Source organism: Apteryx rowi, unplaced genomic scaffold (assembly GCF_003343035.1).
Source record: "Apteryx rowi isolate R43461 unplaced genomic scaffold, aptRow1 scaffold_10, whole genome shotgun sequence".
Taxonomy (NCBI): Eukaryota; Metazoa; Chordata; class Aves; order Apterygiformes; family Apterygidae; genus Apteryx; species Apteryx rowi.
The window spans coordinates 1,686,375-1,706,676 of record NW_020447197.1 but is presented as its reverse complement, the minus strand read 5'-3'; the positions used below and the strand labels follow the sequence as shown (position 1 = coordinate 1,706,676).

General features: G+C 43.2%; 1 long non-coding RNA gene across 1 annotated transcript; it reads left to right on the top strand.

The window, feature by feature from the left end:
* Positions 1-391: 391 nt before the first annotated feature.
* LOC112963918 lies at positions 392-4,678 on the top strand. The gene is made up of 3 exons (XR_003252787.1): positions 392-772; positions 4,196-4,464; positions 4,591-4,678. It is a non-coding gene; the product is annotated as an uncharacterized LOC112963918 (long non-coding RNA).
* Positions 4,679-20,302: the final 15,624 nt, after the last annotated feature.

The window sequence follows — 20,302 nt, the reverse complement described above, 5'->3', positions numbered from 1 at the left end:
AATGGTTCTGTTTATTTGCAGGCTTCGGGGCTATAACGGGATTGCACCATTTTGGAAGCAACCTAGAAAAAGGTCTTTGAGGACTTGTGCGACATACTCAACAACTTAGCACCAGTATTAACATGACACAGCAAAAAAGCACAATGATACCCACACTGTGAAGCAAGAACTCTCCTCATTTGATACTAATTAGACTTTGGAAAATACTGAAAATCAACATTGGTTCAGCTTTTAGACTAGCTTTCCTTTGTATTTGAAAGTGTTATTTTTAATGTATATTAACAATAATCAAGATAAGCTGTTCTGTGCGTTAGCAGCTATCCTAGAACGTAATAAAATGGCCATTGTCCCTTTTGTGCTTCTAATCTAAATATACAGAGAAAGCACTGGGGGAAGGAAACGTTATTATTCCTGCCTTAGAGTTGGAGAATTGAGACAGATAAGACTAAACAATTTTCCATCCTTAGAAAGGAAGTCTGTGTCAGAAACTGGGACAGAATGCAAATTTCTACAGCTATTCTCAAAAGCAGGTTTGCTAGCATAATTGTTTCGAGACGATATCGGTTGCCAAAGAATCCTGAGCAACATTTATGGAAAGTGAACCTTAAATATGCGCTATTCGCCTAAAAGCCCTTTCATGTTAAGAAGCTGGATGGAAAGAGATTCTCTGCGATTGACTTCAGAAAGTCATAAAGAGGAAAAAATGACAAAAGGAAATGGAAGAGGAGAACCTGTGATCCAAGCAAAGTGAAACGCAGTGACATCAGAAACTGTAAGCACAAACTGTTGGATCAGCTACGCTGCTTTTCTAGTGAAGCATTTTTCCTCTCCGCGTCCTCGGTTCTGAGCACGGAAGACCACAGCCAAGCGCAGCTGGGTGGTCTGCTAGCTAAATATCAGTTCAAGGCACCGTGAACGCAGCAATGGTAGTGCAGAGAGATAAAATCATTAGAACGCACAGATAAACAAGGTGAGATCTAGACAGAGGGGGGAAAAAAAGTGACGTACAGATGCATGGGGCTTTTGCTGATAAAGAACTGCTACACGTTCAGAGCGCTACATGCTGATGTAAAGATGCACATAACAAAACCAGACATGCATTGGCAAGCCTGTTGGTACCTCGCTGAAGTCAACAGGTTTCTGCTCTTCCGCAGAGATATAGTTATAAGATTGGGTATATAGAAACCCAAGTGTATTGAGATTTTACCGAGGAAGATGAAATTATAGGCTGACTGTGCTGCAGACCACAGCCATAGTATTGATGTAGCTTGAGGTGACCTCGTATCAAAACCCTCACCAGAAAAACACAGTGTGTTTGATTCTAACCTTCAGATCTGGTATAAATAAACATATTTTGTTACAAGCAATTGGGTTAAGTACAGCACTTAAAGATGTATTGTTCATCCACAATTCTTTTATGTTCATGGGATACTAACAGTGGGTGGATTTTTAATTAGGGTTGCATTTTCATAAGATTTTAAATAAAACACTAATATTTATATGCAACAAGCACTGTTCCTTCTTTTGGTATGGTAATTCTGCTTTCATGAAGCAGCTGAGCTTCTCTGGTCCTCAATATAATCTGTCCCACTTAACAACCTGGACTGAATAGCTTTAAGAGGTAACCATTACGAGTTTGTATTTTCGTATTAATTTGCAAACTGCTTTTGCAAAGAGCAAGCTTTTCCACTTTTAAAAGCAAGGAAGGCTGACTGGTTTGTGTGAATATCCTTATTAGCGCCTGCGCTTCTGTGGAGAAGCAGCAGCTGTGTTTCCTACTCGCGCTGCAGTAAGGCAGGAAAACAGCACGGCTGCCCGGCCGGGGCCCCGCAGCCAGCCAGGAGCTCGGATGCTGCGCGACACGGAAATACGTCAGCCGGAGCTGACTCAGGCCTCCTTCACAGAGCAGGCTGGGGCTGACGCCACCAGAGAGACAAAAGATCTTGCTGTGTGCAAAAGAGAGAGAAAACGGTTTTGCAAGGAGGAAGAAAAGAAAAGCCTAAAGCAGCAGCGACAATTAAGCAGTGGGGTGAGAGAAAATATGTGCATGTGCATATCCATAGTGGTTTGACTACTCGTGCGCGTTCACTGACATTCAGATATCCTGACAAGGAGCACACAAAAAATATCAGACAAGGAAATGTGGGAGACAGTTACTACTGCCTGCTCTTCTACAGGAAAATATATAAAACATGCACCATTTAGAAAAGGTTAAAATTTGCTTCCCTTCAGCAACCTATGAACTTCTCCCTTTGGAGCAGAGATTATACAGTTGCCTGTGTACTTCAGGGGCATGTGCCACAGCTACAGCTCTCTAAGATCTGCTAAATACCAAGGTTATAAACTGTGTGAACATATTTTTGAACAGTTGTGGAATACCACTAGATTGAGTGTTTCATTCCTCTTTAGTTATGCTTTTCTCTGGGAACTTATTTTTCATTCCATTAAACAAAAGGATTGAGAAAAAAATATAGTGTGCACATGTGTTTATATTTTTATAGTGGTTTGGTTTGGATATGGGGGTGATGGGTGGCTTTGCTCTCTGCTATACCCTATCAGATCTTCACTGCATCGACTTTGCCGGTCTGATAACTCTCAGCAGAGTTACACTCAGGTTTTATCAGCATGAGCAATGTCAGACCGAGACCCCATGAACTTCTGCTACAGCCTGCAGCTAAAACATGATTTCCTATTTGGGAATCACTAATCTATCACACGTTAATTAATCGTATAGACTGTAGATAGATCACGGTTGAACAAACTCGGTAAAGAGGAATACGAAGCCACTCCAATATCCCGAGGGCTTCTCACAGCTCTGCCCTCCGTTCTAGGAAATGTCACTCTCTAAAGTAGGTCTTGTGTCTTTAGAAGATGAGCACGGGGAAGAGCTCTCTCTGGGATATAGAGACAGTTTCAGGCAAAATAGCAAGAGTGGTTGCTCTAGTTTGATGAGGGTTTCTTCATTATGCTGTGTGCATTTCATATATGAGAGGTTGGTTTTGTAATGATATTGCACATCACTTTTGATCCTCCGGGGGCTGGATGTAGGATTTCAGAAATAAATATATTGGCAGGAACAATTGCAGCTTAGAAGAAAAAAAGTTATACTTTTCCCAGTTGATGGCTCCTGTGTGCCACCTACAAAGGCATACGTTTCTCTGTTCTGGAGTTTCCCAGGCGCTGGGGTACTTCAATTAACTGCCATTTATATAACCAATGCATCCCTTTCTCAGGGGCAATGAAAGATCTGACTAAAGAGAAAGTCATTGGATCCCTTTCATCACTCGGGAGCAGGACCAGTGACTAAAAAGCATAATACTTCATTTGGGCTTAGTCTCATCTCTGCAGCACATTCGTAACAGGCAGTTCACTTTGCTGCCTAGTTTTTGTTTGCTGACTTCAGGAGTGTACTTCAAAAGCTCCCTGTCCTCTTAATGAAAGTGCTATGCCTGTCTTTTATCATATCCTTTGTTCTGAGATTTAGCCCACATTCCCAAATGGAAGATGAAGAGTAGGAAAACTTGTTCAGCATGACAAAACAGCCATTGTGTTAAAAAAAAAAAAAAAAAAAAAAGGATGTATCTAAGTAAAAACCTTAGCGAAAGAAACCCTTAATAAAGACAGCAGACCTACTGAGATATGCTTTTCTTCTAGCATAGTCCCCCACACACACTCCCAAAATAGAGAAAAAAGAAACAACAGAGCCATGGGTGAGGGAAAGATCCAGTGGAGTGAGGCTTTAAGGAATCCTGCTGAACAGGGTTGGAGGACTGTGACTAGAGACGTGGTTGTCCGCAGCTTACTAAGGCTCTGCCCTCAGCTATAGCTGCTTCATGGTCTAACTTCTTACGGGGTCAAAGAATAGTAGGGATAGTAGGGTTAACACCAGTTTATAAAAAAGATGGTTAGACAAAGCAGGATTGTAAGCGCTCGTGCTTTATCAAGAACCTATTCCTCTGTTGATATCTGTCTGATAAGAGGAATTATTTCTGAGGCGTAGTAGTTGTTTACAGGTATACATTCAGGATCTATTCTGAAGTTGAAAGGAAAAGATTTTAACAGAAAGGCTGTAGTCTCATGATTGCTTAGGTCTCCTCATGATAAAATGAAAACCTTTTTAGCATTTCTGTCTAGCAAGTATAGTCCTAGCGCTCTTTCTGATGAGGCTTGTACAACATTCATACTCACCTACTAGGTCTGACTTCCTTACCAATACTTTGGACTGGATCTGAACCAGCTAATCAGCCATTCCAGAAGAGCACCGCGAGTGCCTGGCACTCCTACATCTCCCCTCATGCCACCAGGAGTGGGCAGTGGCATTCAGAGCTCTCCCAGCTTTCTATGCAGCTATGAAGAGCTACTCGTGCTCCACCTGGCATTTACCTTTTAAAAGCGTGATTTACCTGGACTGTGAGTTGCAGAGTCCTGGGAAGAGGAAGGCAGACACCACTTCAAGCCTCTTGAGTAAGTATAGTTAGTAACTCATAGCTGTATGTCAGATCTAAAAAAAACTGGCATAATTTCAGGAAAGTTGTGGGAAGCCTTAGCTCTGCAGAAGCACAGTTAATCTGTTCTCTTTCTTGTTTAAAGGTTATTCTCCCACTTAAGCCACCCGGGGAGCCAAAAACACTTTTTGTATTAAGTGACTATTTGCATACCACGAATGAGAAACGAGAAGAGTGAAGTGATAGAGACTTATTCAACTGTTTAATAAATATGTATGGAAAATGGAGTGTGTATCATGTCGGCATGTCATGGATTAACCAGAGAAAGGAAAAAAATCAGCTCATTGCAACCTATTTAGAAAAGCAAAAACTTCTCTAGTATTTAGTATAAACTCCTGTAGAAAGGCAAAGGACACGGAACAAAAACATTAGATTGACAGAGAATACCACAAGAGTCAGAGTACTCCTGAGTCCCAACGATGGCTCTGCAAGTCTGTCTCAGAGAATACAATTTCCTCAGCCACCTACCCTAACGAGGAAAAGCACTTGTGCCTTTCCGCCGAAAAGATTTCTAGTATTTGAGGAAGACGATTGACGGAAACAAAAGCATAAGCTTGGCAGAGAACAGTGACTTGAGCTCCACTCCAGCCTGATTAATCTCTCTGTGTAAGACTGATGATCTTTAGCAAGGCTCTTACAGTCTGATCTGACTTGCCTTCTTTTTCTTCTCCCTCCCTGCACCTTTACTTTTCAGCAAGTACTGTGCCCTGGGAGAGAGCCTTTCCCCTCTCTATTGGGTATCTGAGTTTGCCAGGCCCCAGACCAATGTCTCCGTGATCTGAAAGAGCTGTGCTTTGGCAGAAGAACAGCTCATCCTTTTGCCTGCGGTCCAACAGCCTGCCCCTCTCAACATCTAGAGGGTAAAAGGACTTTCTACACATTAAGACTGCTCAGTCCATCTAGCAAGAACAAAAATTGCTTTACTATACAACATACATGTCTATTCCTGGTAGTCTTAGCACCACCATCTCATAAAAGAGGCCTCCAGTGGGGGGGTCAGAAGAGACGCTTTTCCTCGCAAGAGGAAGTTGCATGCAAATTGCTGTTTCTCCAAGCGTGCACGATACACTGGAAAAGGCATGGCCAAACAGGAGGCACCAACTGACCAATAGGTACGTGACTGCAAGAGAGAGGGTAACTCTGCAGAAGTCCAAGCTGAGGCCAATGCGCATACGTGTACTTGCAAGTGATAGCACGCTACATTAATTCTCTGCCAGACTTCTCTCAGAAAGAGACTACACGTTCCCTGCAGCCTCATGCAGGACCTTCAGAGCACACACACCAAGGCAGGATTTTGTTCATTTCCCAGAAATTCCCCTTAACTAACTAGGATCAGTTGCCTTTTTCAAATACAACAGACTGCACAAAACAAGGTACTAACGCCACTCTATGCCATAATTTCCTCATTGCATTTATTTGTGTTGCTGCTCCAGTTTATTAGTGATGGCACCCTTTTTTTCAGTACCACCTTCTGTGTAGACTCCCAGTAATTCACTTCTGTCTGTGAACCTGTCCTACTCTTTTTATCTTGCTTCAAAACTGGCAACCTAAACTGTCCTCTACCCTGAAGTAATCCTCTTATTTATAATCTGATTGGCCTTAATCTTCTAACTCAAACTCACACTAAACGATTTGCTCTGCTGAAAGTACAAAACAATTTTTAGACTTCCACTAGGAATAGGAGCCCTTTTGTTCTATTTTGTTAGTTTATCTATATCAAGAGCATTGATCTCTGTGGGTCTGAGCGGGTTACAGATTTCTGATATGCACACGCTTTCTTTCCCTGAAGTGTCTCCAGCTTAAAGAAATTTCTCTCTCACTTGTTCATATTACTACTTGACTTCAATCAAAACTATCTCCACTGAAGTCATTCTACAGATTTCATTTCTCTACTTAAACACACCATCTATCCTCACTCATACCACCTCTCTCCTCCTACTCATTTAAATGGCCTGTTATACCATATAGATTAATGTCACAGTCCTCTCCCCTGATTTAAATGCTGTTTGATTATATCTGTCAGGATATACTTCTTTCTAAGTATGTGTTCTTGCCTGATGTGTTAATCTGATAGAATAAATGGCCCTAGAGATATGGCTTAGTCATCATACAACACTAAATAGTTAAGGCAAGGTTCAGGCCTCCAGGTACTGACTTGTTGGTCGTAGTTATCCATGCAGGCAGTGAAAAATATGCCAAAGTGTGGTAATATATTGGCCAAAACACAAAAGGATAGCAGCTTGCCCTGAGGCTAAGGTGATCAGCAGATATTACATTTTCTACACTTTTACATCTATCTCTCCCTCCCCCCATGCTGTTTTTTTTTGAGTCAGCCTAGAGAAAGCTGCTTGGTTTCCATCAAAATTTCAGAGCTGGAACATCAGTCAGGAAAGCTGCTTTTGTCAGACCTAAGAAGAAAAACCAAATTTTTACCATATGGCCAATCCCTCCTTTTTCAACACTCCCCAGAGTGAGGACAGCTGGATGGACCATGTCATCTTCTCCAGTGCAGATAGCTTTAAGATGAGGTGAGAAAACAGGCAAAAGATAGTGGAGATGGGAAAAGCTTATGAGGAGTTGGAAACAGCAAGGTCTCATGTTTTAGACCAGACCTTACTGCAGAGGATCAGGGACCTCCATCAAAGTTCCACCTTCTGCTTGGGAGCAGTCTAGTACCTTTGAGACCTTACCAGTCATTGACCACAACTGGATTTTGTGGATTTTTCATACCAAGTTCATCCACAAGGTTATCTAGCCTAGGAATATATTTCATATGGGAGAATCTCTGAAGAGCTGGTAGAATTTCCTGATTTCCCCAAAACTCCATAAATCTTAAGGATTTAAAGAAAATTCCAGAATCCAATTAAACCCAAAGACAAAACCCTCCACATCCATTTTGGAATAGTTCTCTTGGAACAAAAGTCTTAAATTTCTAGGAAAAGTTTCTCTCTCATGCTGCCTATCAGAGGTGTATCCCTACCACAGCTCTATCGTGCACTTCAGCATCCATTGCTGTTCTGGAAGATACTACAGCCCTTACCTTGGCCGTATTTGCACAAAAATTATTGGAATCACTAAGAACTGATTTTAGCTCTTCTGCACCTCAATCCAGGGCCAAATCCATTGCAAAGTCCTCTACTCAATACTGCTGTATCACAGTCTGACTCATGCTTTACGAGGAAGAGGGAGGAAATGACATGGAGAACAGGCCCCTTCCTCAAAATGATAAGGACAAAAATCTTCGCTACTAGAGAAATCTTTTCTAAGCAACCTGAGTTTGTGATAGGTCACACACGAGGAATCAAAGGAAATGCTGAACAGATAGGTGCTGATGTTATGAAGGCTTCCTAGTAATGTCGGATGCATTGTTTTTTTTCTTAGCTTCAATTTTATGACTAAGCGTAACACTTCTTATGAGTGAAAGCAGACAGCGTAATGTACAATTGCATTTCAAAAGACTGGTAGATAAATGCATGAGGAGGGAAGAAAGCTACAGTCCGGGGAGGAATTGTTCTAGAGCTCTGTGGTAAGGGACTTGTTAAAGAGTTTTGTGGTAGTTACACCCAAAATTGGGTGTACATACTATGGAAGTAATGATGGTAACAGCCTCATATTTCTGTAGCACCTTCCTCCTAGATGGATCATTATTTATATAGCACTCAGACGTGGGCTAGATGTCCCCTATAGGAATTTACAATCTCATTTTATTCATAGTGTTCAGTTACTGTGGTGAAAAGAGCCATTTATAACCACAGACAGATAAACAGAGTAGCAAACAATGGGGAACTGCAGTGCAAGAAAAAGAAGCCCAAAATCAGGATCCTAGGGCATTTATTCACTGAGAAGTTTGTGATCACGTTCTCCAGACCTGAAGATCAGTTACTTTGAGGTGACGGAGCCTATGTTACATCCACCTGATACCAATACAACTCCTTCCTTCCATATTCTTCACCTCCATACTCATTCTTCTTATTCATACTCACTGGATCAAGTCTGATCCAGGGGACAGCAGCTTCCACAGCAGGGCAGGACCCCAGTTAACTCTAAGCCACATCACAGGAGAGCTGCAACACTGGTCCACAGAGCAATTCACCCCACATCCAACCTCGGAAAACAAGACGGTCCAGCAGAGGTGGGAGAGCAAGTGGGCCCTCGCTTCCAGAGAAGACGGATAGAGCGAAAGGGCCCCACTGTAGCTGATTAGACTCCGTTGAGGAAGGAAAAGGCACTGACCACAGGAAAGGGGGGGGGGTGCCCCAAGCCGCGGCTGCCCCCTCCCTGGCTGTGGCCCCCAAGCTGAGCCCGAGCCCCTTGGCAAATCATTTGTGGGGAGGCTGCACAGACCCAGGGGAGAGCACGACAACAACCCCCCTTCTCCACAACTGTTCGTGAATTATATGAGGGAAGGGAAAGAAGTGATATTGCACATAACATGCAAGGCTGCTCTTCACAGTCACTTGACCTTCTGTTTTATGTTTCATTACCCACAGCATCAAGACTTTCCAAAGCCACCTACAACAGAGTACAAGCAAAGTGTTTTCCGCTCTCCATCTTCTGAAGGGTTTACTCTGAAGGTTTACTCATGAGATAAGCATGAGAGAAAGAGCTACTCCTATTACATTCCTATAAACAAAGGAGACTTGGGGCAAGCAGAGAAAACACACAGAATTAGAAAGGCTAAAAAGAGGGATTGGGAAAAGTACTCCTCTCTACCAAAAGTGGTTTAATGATAACAGGAGAAATATTGAGAGAGATAATCCTCTAGCAATAGGAGTAGCACTGATTCACCATTCATTCTGCATTTATTAGATTTGACGATGGCATGCAAGAGTCCATCCATCCATCAACTCTTTTTCATCGTCATCAGTCCATCCTGGTAATGGGATAGCGGTATTTGCAAGGCTGATCTACAGTAATGATTTCTGGTTAACGAATCAGACTTAGCATTAATTACTCTCTGTTATCCTCACAGAATGCCACTACAAAGATGTTTCATTATCCCTTCTGTCAAGTTGCCATCCTGTTCCCTTTAACCCTTCGCTCTTCCATACTCCGGCTATGCAACTGACCAGACGGCCCCCTTTGCAGCTAATATTACAGTGTTAATGCGCACATATAATGAGCTACTCACCGGCACTCTATTACCAGCGAACAAGGGCCTTTACCTATTTCTCCACCGTCCACAAAGAAAAAAAGAGATAGCAATAGCTAGTAAAAGTTGCTATGGCAGATACCAAAAAAAAGAGTTTCAAATAAAAATAGATTTCATGATTTCAACCATATAAGCCAATTTTTTTTCTGACTAATGTTTTAATGTTGTTCTCTACATAACCATTGATTATGTACATAAGATCGACAGATATTGAGAGAAAGTTTTTGAAATTGTTCATCTAGAATGAAAGGCGGAGGTTTCCTAATCAAAATAACTGTCCAAAGAGAAATGAATGAAAAGGAAACAAACCCAGCCATTATCCATACTCAGCTCCATGAACAAAGCGTTAGGCTGAGCCAAGCACTGGTATCAATTTTCTTTGCTTAATGAAAAGGTTTTCTGAGATGTAGTCCTTTCTGCTTCACTGTGGAGTGACAACACATTCTGACCTAATGGATGCTGATTACTGTTTCCGTTATGCAAGGCTGACAGAAGCAATGTTTCTTTGAACCACAACCTGTTGTTGAGCACAAAACTGTTGTAGCGTGAATCTGTGCTACAAAGGCCTTTTCATATCATGTGTTCTTCATCTGCTTTGAACTGCCAGAAATCCTCTCACATGGCAATAGGAAAACCTGCGAGGCTGTCCTGACATCACAGCAGGGCTATCACTCAGGAGAAAAAACAGCACCATCTGCAAGTCTTGGTTCAACGTGAAAACCAGATGAGACACATACTGTACTTCAGCTCTCGAAATAAGACAAAAACCAAGTAAGCACCACAAATGTGAGATTAACCAGGTAGTAAATCCTCACCTCCTCTTGATCTCCCCAAGGCTTAAACCGAGCACGGCCAGAACTGGCACAAGAAACCACATCCTTCTTGCAAAAGAGAACAGAAAAACTTGTCTAAATCTTCCATCTTTCCATTGGATATTTTTGTCTGGAGGATTTGGGAACTTACAAAAACTGTGGCAGAGCCTATGCTGCTCAAGCTAGGCCTATACTCAGAGGCATTATGTACAGCCCTGCCACAGGCTCTTCTCAGAGAAGCCTCTTTTCTACTGTGTTTTATTTGTACTTGTCGTTCACATATGTCAGCAATTTTTCCACCACTTGCATTTCATACCCTCTCCAGCAGCTAAGTCTAATTTTTCTAAGCTTTGATAGCACGCTATACTCTGATTTTGCAAGGCATCGCCCAGGCTCTGTCTCCTGAGGTGAGTTGCTGATGTGCCATCCCGATCACAATAAATCAGCCTAAACGATGCACAGAGCAGTTAATCTCACAGAACTGTGAGATGTGAAAGACCAGCTGATTGGTGTCTGACATGCTACGCAGTTAGGGAATGTTAAATAGCACCGCATCCTGTGCACCAGGAGGTTCCTGAGCTTAGAGGAGAAATGGGAAATTAGGAAAAAAGTGAATGCCTGGTGCTAAAATTACAAGCGTGCGGAATCACCTGGAAGAAAAGGTGACTAAGGGAGACAGGGCAGAAAGCTTCATAAAAGAGGCAGATGAAAGAGTATGGGGAGCAGGGTATCCACCATCTCTTGTGTCTGAACCATCGCTGCAGGAACTGCCCTGAGGCTATTCATTTCTTTCCTACTCTCTTGGTTTCAGCATCACCACATCAGGCAGCTGTTTCAGGAGGGACCGTCCTGAAGTGCTTTGCTTTCCCTGTGTGATCAGTGTTGCTAAAGTTTGTGGGAATCCTCAATATCCTCTAAATTAGACCCAACCTTGCTAAATCGGCGGTGAAACACTCATGCCTGTGGAGCCTCAGGAAAGAAAACAAACAAATCCCAAAATAAAAAGAAGCCTTTTCCAAATAATATTAAAGGGGAGCTAACATGGTGTGCAAGTGCCAGGCAGGGAGAACTGAGTCAGAGCGAGGAAGTGGTTGTCCTTCATTGTCACCTCAAACCGCTCTCGGCTGTACAGAGCTGCTGAACGAATCCTCTCACAAAGATAGCAAACTAACTGGTAAAACACCTTCCTCCAGTTTTCTGTGCGTGCATTTGCTTCCTCTTTGGCTTATATTAACTCCAGCTACCTGCTGTCTCTGAAACATTACAGCGAGTGGCAAGGCATGGTTGGCAGTGAAGAGCATGGCCGGGGCTCTGCTCCTGTGTCCCAGGCAGCAAATCCCTCATTCATCAGTTACCAGTTGCTTCAGTGGCTCTCCAGTCTCTGCTGATTCTCAGATGAGCAAGACCTTCTGTGCTTGCTTGTAGGTTTTCTCCCTTCACTTCTGTTGTGTCTAGGGCTTTACATGCCAAACACTCGGTTGCTGGGTGACAAGGATTTTGTTATGCTGCACCACAAGCAAAGCCATTTGTTTCTTTTAAAATAACTAGAAGGAAGAAAAACACCCAGCCCATTGCTAGATATGATTATTCTGCAGAAACTTAATTGCTGACATGGTGCCACCAAAGGCACCATCAGGTACAGCAGCTCAAGGCAGGGCAGAAACCCATGAAAAGCCACTCAAGAAACCAGTTGCCTGCAAAACCTCCTAACTCATATGCTCTCTTGTCTTTATATTTTTGGGGATCAAAGTGGGCATACAGATCCACGAACCATGGATTTTAAGCACCTGGTTAACATTGTGGGTAGTCCAGTTCTGTGCTGGTGAAACACTGACTAGTTTCCACTGTCATAAAATTGCACAAGTGACGCACACTTTCTTACAACTTCACATAGCTGGCTGTTACAGAGATGATAGCATTCAACCTTACAAGCATCCAGTATCACTTAGTGCAAGTTATTTGCACTGCACCGTTTCCTGCTCTGCTTCTGCTGAAGGCACCTAGCTCGCCTGTCTCCACTGATGCTTCAGCACCTCTGCTTGGTATCAGCGCTCAGGCAGCACAGCTCCTGCGCATGTACGTATGTGGCATGCACAGCCCTAACTCTCGGGGTGCTCTTTTTGAAGCCTGAGATGAAAGGGTTTGCCTGATGGTACCACACCATAATCTTCCAAGGACCCAATAAATGTTACTGACGATCAGTGGGGCAATGACTGGTCTAAGGAAGTTCCCTGTTTAAACTACAAAAGGTGGAAAAAGGATCAGATGAAGTGACCTCTTTAAATCAAGCAGATGCAAGAGTAAAACCACAGCTTTCCCAAGCTTTGTGCCATAGATTTATTCTTGGAGCCACAGACCACAGCACCGCTTGCCTTCAAAAGCCTGCATGGGTGAACAAAAGGAGCAACCCTTTTTAGTTCCCTTTTGCTATGCAACATAACGCCCACTGTATCTAGCACGTCCTTGATGTAGCCCTGCCATATGGCCAGCTTTCCTGCATAGGATACTTCTGATTACCTGCTTACCGGCTTACCTGATGTGCAGGACAAATAGTTTTGCTTAAAAAATATTTGTACATGCTGTACATGGTGAATAGGGCTTTTGTTCACTTTTCTTGACCTACTGAGATGATAACATGAATACCATGTAGGAAACAACAACGGACACATGGTATGCCCTACCGTCACCATGCAAAACTGCACGCTCTTGTAAAATTGATTGATTGTGGCTCATGCAACGTAGAGGGCTTTGCCAATGGAAACTGTGCTCATGAAACAGTTCCAAAAGACATGCAGCCACACTGGCATTTGCGTATTTGTACGCTTATTTAAAAGGGTCTGCTGTGTGTTGTGGCTTATTTTGCAGCAAGGGTAAGTCATATTTTCCTAGCTCTTCAATTTGTAGCAACTTAACTCTCCTTCAGTTCTCTTCAGTTCTCTGTGAGCACTGCTGCCGCAATATTTTGAAAAAAGAAGCCGCACAGCCCCTTGGAAACTGTTACCACAGGTATTTAGGAAATAGTTGGCAAGAAAAATGCTGTGGTTCATATTCCCTCTGGGCAAGCACAAGATTGGCACATTGTATAACCAAGCCAAAAAATTCATAAATAGAGATGAAAAGAAAATTCAGCATAATCCTTTTCCAAAGCTGATCCTTAGTGAATCTGCGAGATGACAGGCTGCCTACATGCCTGGCTTTCTGCTGACATTATAATGGTTGATAAGACTTTGGCAAATGAATAGCAGGGAATGATCAAGCAAAACTGCTTTTGCCTCCACAAAGCTTCCTTAGCTCTGCCTGAAATAGAGCTCCAGTTGCATTTCCTATAAGCTTAGCAGGATACTTCATTGCCTGAAAGTAGCACTGCAGCAACCTCGGAAATAGAGCTGGAGAGAACACTGTCCCAACAGAGAACACCGCTTTACTGAAATCAAACTATTTTGCAGAAAGATGTTGATTATGATGAAAAAACAAATCAGGAAAGTGTACAGTAGAAACGTACTGAGCGTCTCAGCTGCTGGCTGCCAGCAACCCACCTGCCAGGCTGAGTGCCCACAAATCTGGGAGCCCCACCTTCCCAAATCCTATTTTCTATCATTTCTTTGCAAATCAGGCTTCAGCTTGCTTCCAGGCACTGAACACTGCCTGGCCCTTAGCTACACAGTGCAGTTTCCCCAAAACTTTATAACAATCTGCTTTCTGACTTTATTTTTTTCTTCTCTCTAAATGCAGCTTTCAAACAGGAATTTCAGCTTCTAGCCAGGTTTCTTTCTGAGAATAACTGTCAGATCCTCATCTCCTGTAGATGTCCATATCTCCATGGAAGTTAAGGTTAACATCTGACTGAAGTAGCAGCAGGCTGGGTTTTGGGGAGCAGTGCAATTTGACTTCCACATCAGCTACAGCTAGGCTAGGATTTTGGAATCTAGGGGTAGAAGCTACATATTCAAATTTCCGTTCAATATGGTGCTTAGCTTTTAACCATAGTGTTTTGTGAAAATCCAAACACTTGCAGACTGCATGATCTCTTTTGCCACATATTCCTTTGAATATCTATTGCTTGTGATTTCCTTTCTTGGTCTATGTAGCTACATTTCTAACGATGCTACCCAAAAAGCAAGTTTGTACAAACTTACGCAAGCCTGTTAGCCTCTAAGTGGTCATGCTGACATAAATGGAAAGATTCCAGCTGACTTCATGAGAAGCTGAAACGGGTCAGTAGTGAAGGTTGCAAATTCAGGTTTGGTTCAGTCACACACAAGTTCAGACACTTGTCTGGATCTGTTAAATAAGTGAAGTCACCAACACTTTTGCACTTTGCAAAAGCAAGCTTTACCGTAAATGTCTTTAAAATGAGGATACTACAAGAAGACGCTTTCACATGGCACTACCACTACACTGAGAACTGAAACAAGAAAGGTGAGAAAGGAGACATTTGGTATGGAAGTGAATACAAACTCAAAAGGTGGGATTTTTTTCCCCCCCTGGATATTCTTTATTTCGCTTCCTTTATGGCATTGGCGCTTTTCATCAGGAAAACCTGTATGCTTCTCACTGCTTTCTCAGGTGCTAGCCTGAGTTCAAACCAGGATCTGTCTTAACCACATTATTAGTTATGTGTCTATTGCAATCAGCTCCTCTTCTCAACAAAAGACTTCTGCTCTCTTATTAACAACATTTCATTGCTGCATAGATGTAGAATGACAAAGACATATGAAATAATGAACCATGCAATGAAAGCCCCTCAGATTTTCCTATTCTACCCCTATATAGGACAAGAATGAGGAGACATTTCATGAAATTGGAAAGGCTGCAAAGGCTGATATGGATTAAAGGAAAGACTTTTCCTCTTTGAAAATGGTTTATAACCAGCCTGTGGAATTAACTGCTGCCTACTCAGAGCCGGGAAGAACAAGATCATATTTTCTGTGTCTTTTTTTTTTTTTTTTTTAAGCGGGATCTAGTGATATTCATATCCTCAAAGCACATTTTGAAATAAAGTAATAATGGAGCATTTTAGTTAAAAGAAAAGATGAAACAGGAGGTATTGGTCTGCACAAGGCCCTGTGGGAGCTGCTGGTTGTTGCCTGGCTGGATTAGACTTAACAATGCTCTTAAAAGACGAAGGCTTAGAGTAAGAGCACTGGAAAAGCAGATGGGGGCAGAAAAGCTAATGAAGAAAAGAGGCAGGCCAAGGAAGGAAGGAAGGGTGAGATGCAGAGTTGAGAAGCTGAAGACCTGCAGAGGCCTGGGGGGATTTCTGGAGTAGGATGTGCAGTTCTGTCTGTCCTGCTACAGGCAGGCTATTCAGGGCAATGCCTTGCTGAAACGGGGCACACCTAGAGCAGCGGATACAGGCAGCACCGAGCTGGCTCTGCCTGCACCAGCCCGGGACAAGAAGTGGAGGAAAGCTGGGTGCTGAGGCCCTCCCCGACAGGACAAGCCAGGCAACTCTGGAAGCAGGGAAGCTGTTTGCACAGCACTAAGCCCAAGCAGACCTGTGCTGCTGCTCTGTAGGTTGCAGCGTGCCGCACAAACCCATCAGCGCAGCCTTTCTTACTCACGAAAGCGCCCTGTGCTCCACTTCGGGGTGCTGAGCGTCTTTAAATAGGAAAATCAAAGGTGGTCTGATCCCATATTTCAACAATAAAGTTACATTCGACTTCTATCATAAGCTTGTTTCTGTGCTATATAAATTAATTTGGGGGCAACTTCTGCCTTCTCTGAAGCCACTCCTGACAACACAGATGGCCACAGCCCTCTTCCTCCATTGGCACGAGCAGCTATCCTGCCCAGTCTGTTTGCACAAATGACCATGGGACAATACAAAGAGCATGCTCGACTTCCCCACACCAGTTCCTTTTGTACAGCAAAAATCATAGGGTACATTACTCAAAGATTCAACAGCTCATTGCAGTAGCTTAAGATCCACTGGCAAAATTAGAAGTGATAAGGGATGTTAATCTTCATGCTCCAGGGTATAAACTAATTACCATCTGGAGTCAGGAAGGAGCTTTTCTCTTTATAATGATACAGCCTTTTGCTGTTGCCTGGGAAAATTATGAGTTTGGAAGAGGTTGTTCCTCTCCCTGATGCATAGACCTTTGTCAAAGACTGGATTCTGGGCTAGTGGATCAATGGCCTATTTTAGGATGATGTTCCCCCGTGCTGATATATCACCTTCCATTCAAACGCAGCCATTTGATTTAACATCCATTAGCAAGGAAATGCCCCGGAGCCTTGAATTTGTCAAACTGTTTGTTTACCCTTTTTATTCCCGAGATTAGTGCAATCTCGCATGCAAAGTGCAAGCGAATGCATTCCTTGCTCCATAATCGGCCTTTCCTCTGAAAGGTGAGTGTTCCCCTCCATGCCTTTTGGAGGCAGCAGCAACGGCGACAACGGTGCAGAGCTCAGCCTTTTATCAATGAACAGCGTGGCAGGTCTATTTGTTTGAGCCCTCGCCAACACCCGCAGTCTCCGTAATTCAGTCTGACAGATTGAGGCCGTGTTCCAGATCTCACAAAAGCAGCAGAGGCGGGTATTGATTTTTCTGTTATTGTTGGTGATTTGCTGCTTCATTCCTTTAACAAATGCTAAAAAATATATATAGTAAACAGGAAGGTCACAGCTGCAGGTTAGCAAAGCACACAGTGCCGTTTCCCCTCTTTCCGTCTCTATCTTTCCGATTCGGTGGGCCTGCTCCACAGACCCCGAGCAACCACGCTGGATAAATATGACATAATCATCACGACGACGCTAGCAACCCAGAGGGACTTTAGGGGGAATTTGGTTCCAGTCATGTTGCACACTGAAACTTCAAATAACGCCCCTGAATCACAATTTGGAGCCACAGCTGTATCTATATTTTCTCCTGCCCTAACTCCAGCATGGAGACAACCTTCATGTCCACAAGGAAACCAGGCCTCTCACCTTATTATTTTTAGGCTTAACCCTAACTCACTTCGGGTGTCAAGTCACTTGACTCCCGAGCCCCCGTGGGAGGGGAGTCCAGGCCCAGACCCAGCGCAGGGTCTACCGTGGACATGCCAAATGCTGCTGGCCACGTCCCCTCCCTTCTCCAGGCACCGCGCGGACACATCAGCTCAGGGACCTACCTGCCCTGCGCAGCATCCACCGCACTTGTTTGACAGGGCACACGTCTTGTAGCAGCCTAGTCCTGACACATAAAGACGCTAAGATATCAATCTCCCATTAAAATCAACAGAACGTAAACAACTGGAGCCCTTCCATAACCTACTATATTGGTTCCTGTGTTTTTGGAAGCTCTCTAATCTCCAAGCACGCTAAAGTAAACAAAAGCTAAGCCTTTATGGGTCTGTTACTTCTATTAAATTTTATCTCAAAAGGCTGCCCACGCTTTCTCTTTATTACAGCTACTTTAAGATAAAACAGAGGTGCGTATTCAGGTTTGGACTCCTGGAGAGCCAGAGAGAGAGGGCTTCCACGTTTCAATGACCTTAAGCCTTTTGTAGTAAATCTAGAATAAATTTTGAATTCATTATCTGTGTTTTCAGTTTTCTCTTAAAAATACTTAGTGCTCCTTTGTGTGTGGCACTGTGTTAAAAAAAAAAAAAAAAAGGCAAAGTTACAGTTGCTTGGTTTTTGTTTTTTTCTTGGGGGTGGAGGGGGAAGGGCTGGACGGCTCCCACATATCCTAGGCAGAGCAGCAGCAGCAAAACATCCAGCACTTAACTGGTTTGCTGATGCCTCTAATGTAAATAGGGCCTCCAATGTAAATGCAAAATGTATAAGGGACTTTTTTTTTTTTAAACAGCCTTTCAGACTTTAAGAGAGATAAGTAACATCTTTGTACTGTGAACGGAGCCATTTTCACTATCACAGGGCTGTGACAACTAGCTTCCTACGCAGTTTGTCATGCTGAATGTCACTAATACTGTCTGAATACTGATATTGTTCACAACTTGTTGTTACGTCTCAAGTAAAGATTTTATGTATTTAATTTAGCAAAGGCATTGATAAACGGATATAAATCTTTGGAGAGGCTACTGATAAAAACTCCTTAAATATCACATTGATGTCTGTGTTGTGTTAAACTTCAGTAATATTTACATTTTATCCCTTTTATGAGCTCGGTGGCATTGCAGTGCTCTTTCTTGAAGGATGATTGAAAAACACTGTAAGCTCCTGGGGACACTGACATAAATCTGGAGTAACCCTGTTGCTTCTGGTGGAGATACTTGTGCATGACTGAGAGCGCTACTTGGCCCGGTGACTGTATCATACCTGCAGTTACCGACAAGGAGATGTATAAATACTTCACTAACTGCATGTCCTTGTCCTGTCTCTTTGAAACCCTTGGCTTGTTTGCAGAGTGAGTATTTTCCCTCTGCAGCCCTGACGCTGGCAGTGTATGATGCCTTTTTCTTGCAGCCCAGAAGATGGACTGGAAAAGAAGAAGTCTGTTCCCTTGTGAAAGACTGGTCAGAGACAGGGAAGCAGGCACCAAAATCAGCAGAGGTCTGTCTTACTGGCTCCTGGCTTGCGCTTCATCTTACGCAGCCCTGCTGCCATCAGCTGCCCTCGCAAGAGCATGAGAGCATGTCCCTCCAGGGCCATGCTCATGCCGGGGGTCTGCACCAGCTCCACGCAGCGCTGCTCCAGGCTGAACACACACAGGCGTCAGCTAACAAACACCGAGCTACCAGTGGCTTTGCTTTTATCAGGTATAGCCGTATCTATTTTTAAAATAAATGCCTTGCTTTCAAGGAGGTAAATCACTCCTTGTGCTGGGCTGTGCTCCCAAGCAGGACAGGTTCCTCTTTGAAAGGTGTGAGATTTAATTCCCGTGGTGCTGCTGCATTTCTGTTTTACACACCCCGGCCTGGAGGTGATAACAGCAGCAGGGGCACGCTGCTTTGCACCTCGGGGATGCTGGCTTATATCTCACAGGGATGCTGATGTGTCAATGGATGCAGCTTATTAACAGCCCTGGAGCCCCACAGGAAGGAAAGGTGCGAGTTTTTACTGTTTCCATTACCATCATGCCAAGAGGTCACGGGAAAGGCTAAAGAGAGTAGGACCGCACCGTGGGTGTAAGTACAAGCAGACAGTCTCAGCACCAATGTGTTTAGCCAAAATATCAGAGAAAGGTGGGAGTGAAAATGGAAGCAGAGATAGCTGAAGGTCAAAGAAAAGCTCTTTGCCAGAGCTGGAGATGCTGCTCTCCTGAGTCTCTTTCTGCAGAGCTCTGCTCATCCTCAGAGCAGCTTTCCTCTAAGTAACTACATGCCTATTTTGATAGTATTTGATGTGTGTACAATTGTGATAGTGAACCTGGTCATGGCAAATTGCTGTGTGAAACTTGGTCCTACTTGGAATATTACATCTTCACAACATGCAAGAAGCCTAGCAGGAATGCCTTACAGAAGTTATTCCTGTTACACCTCAGGGGCAAGATAAATAATATATAAATTGAAGGAATACCCAGACACGTTAATGGGAAAGGCTATGCAACTTCAACTACCCTATGAACTTTTCCATTTTCCTCACAGAAATTGTTTCTGTCGATGTTTTGATTTAAATTGAACTGAAAGGGAGGAAGACGGAAAGTTTAATCAGAAGGTTGTCAACAAACTGTGCTCACTTAAGAATTAGTGGACAATGCCACTACGTGCAGCTTGGCATACTATATATCTTTCCTACAGATGAATTGTTCTGGGCACTATTTGAAAAAACATAATTAATTTTTTGCTTTAAGAAAAATTTGATTGGATTTTTTTGTTGCTGAAGTTTTACAAGAGGTATAAATATTAAACTGGTATAAAATATTTATTCTGGTATTATTTCTA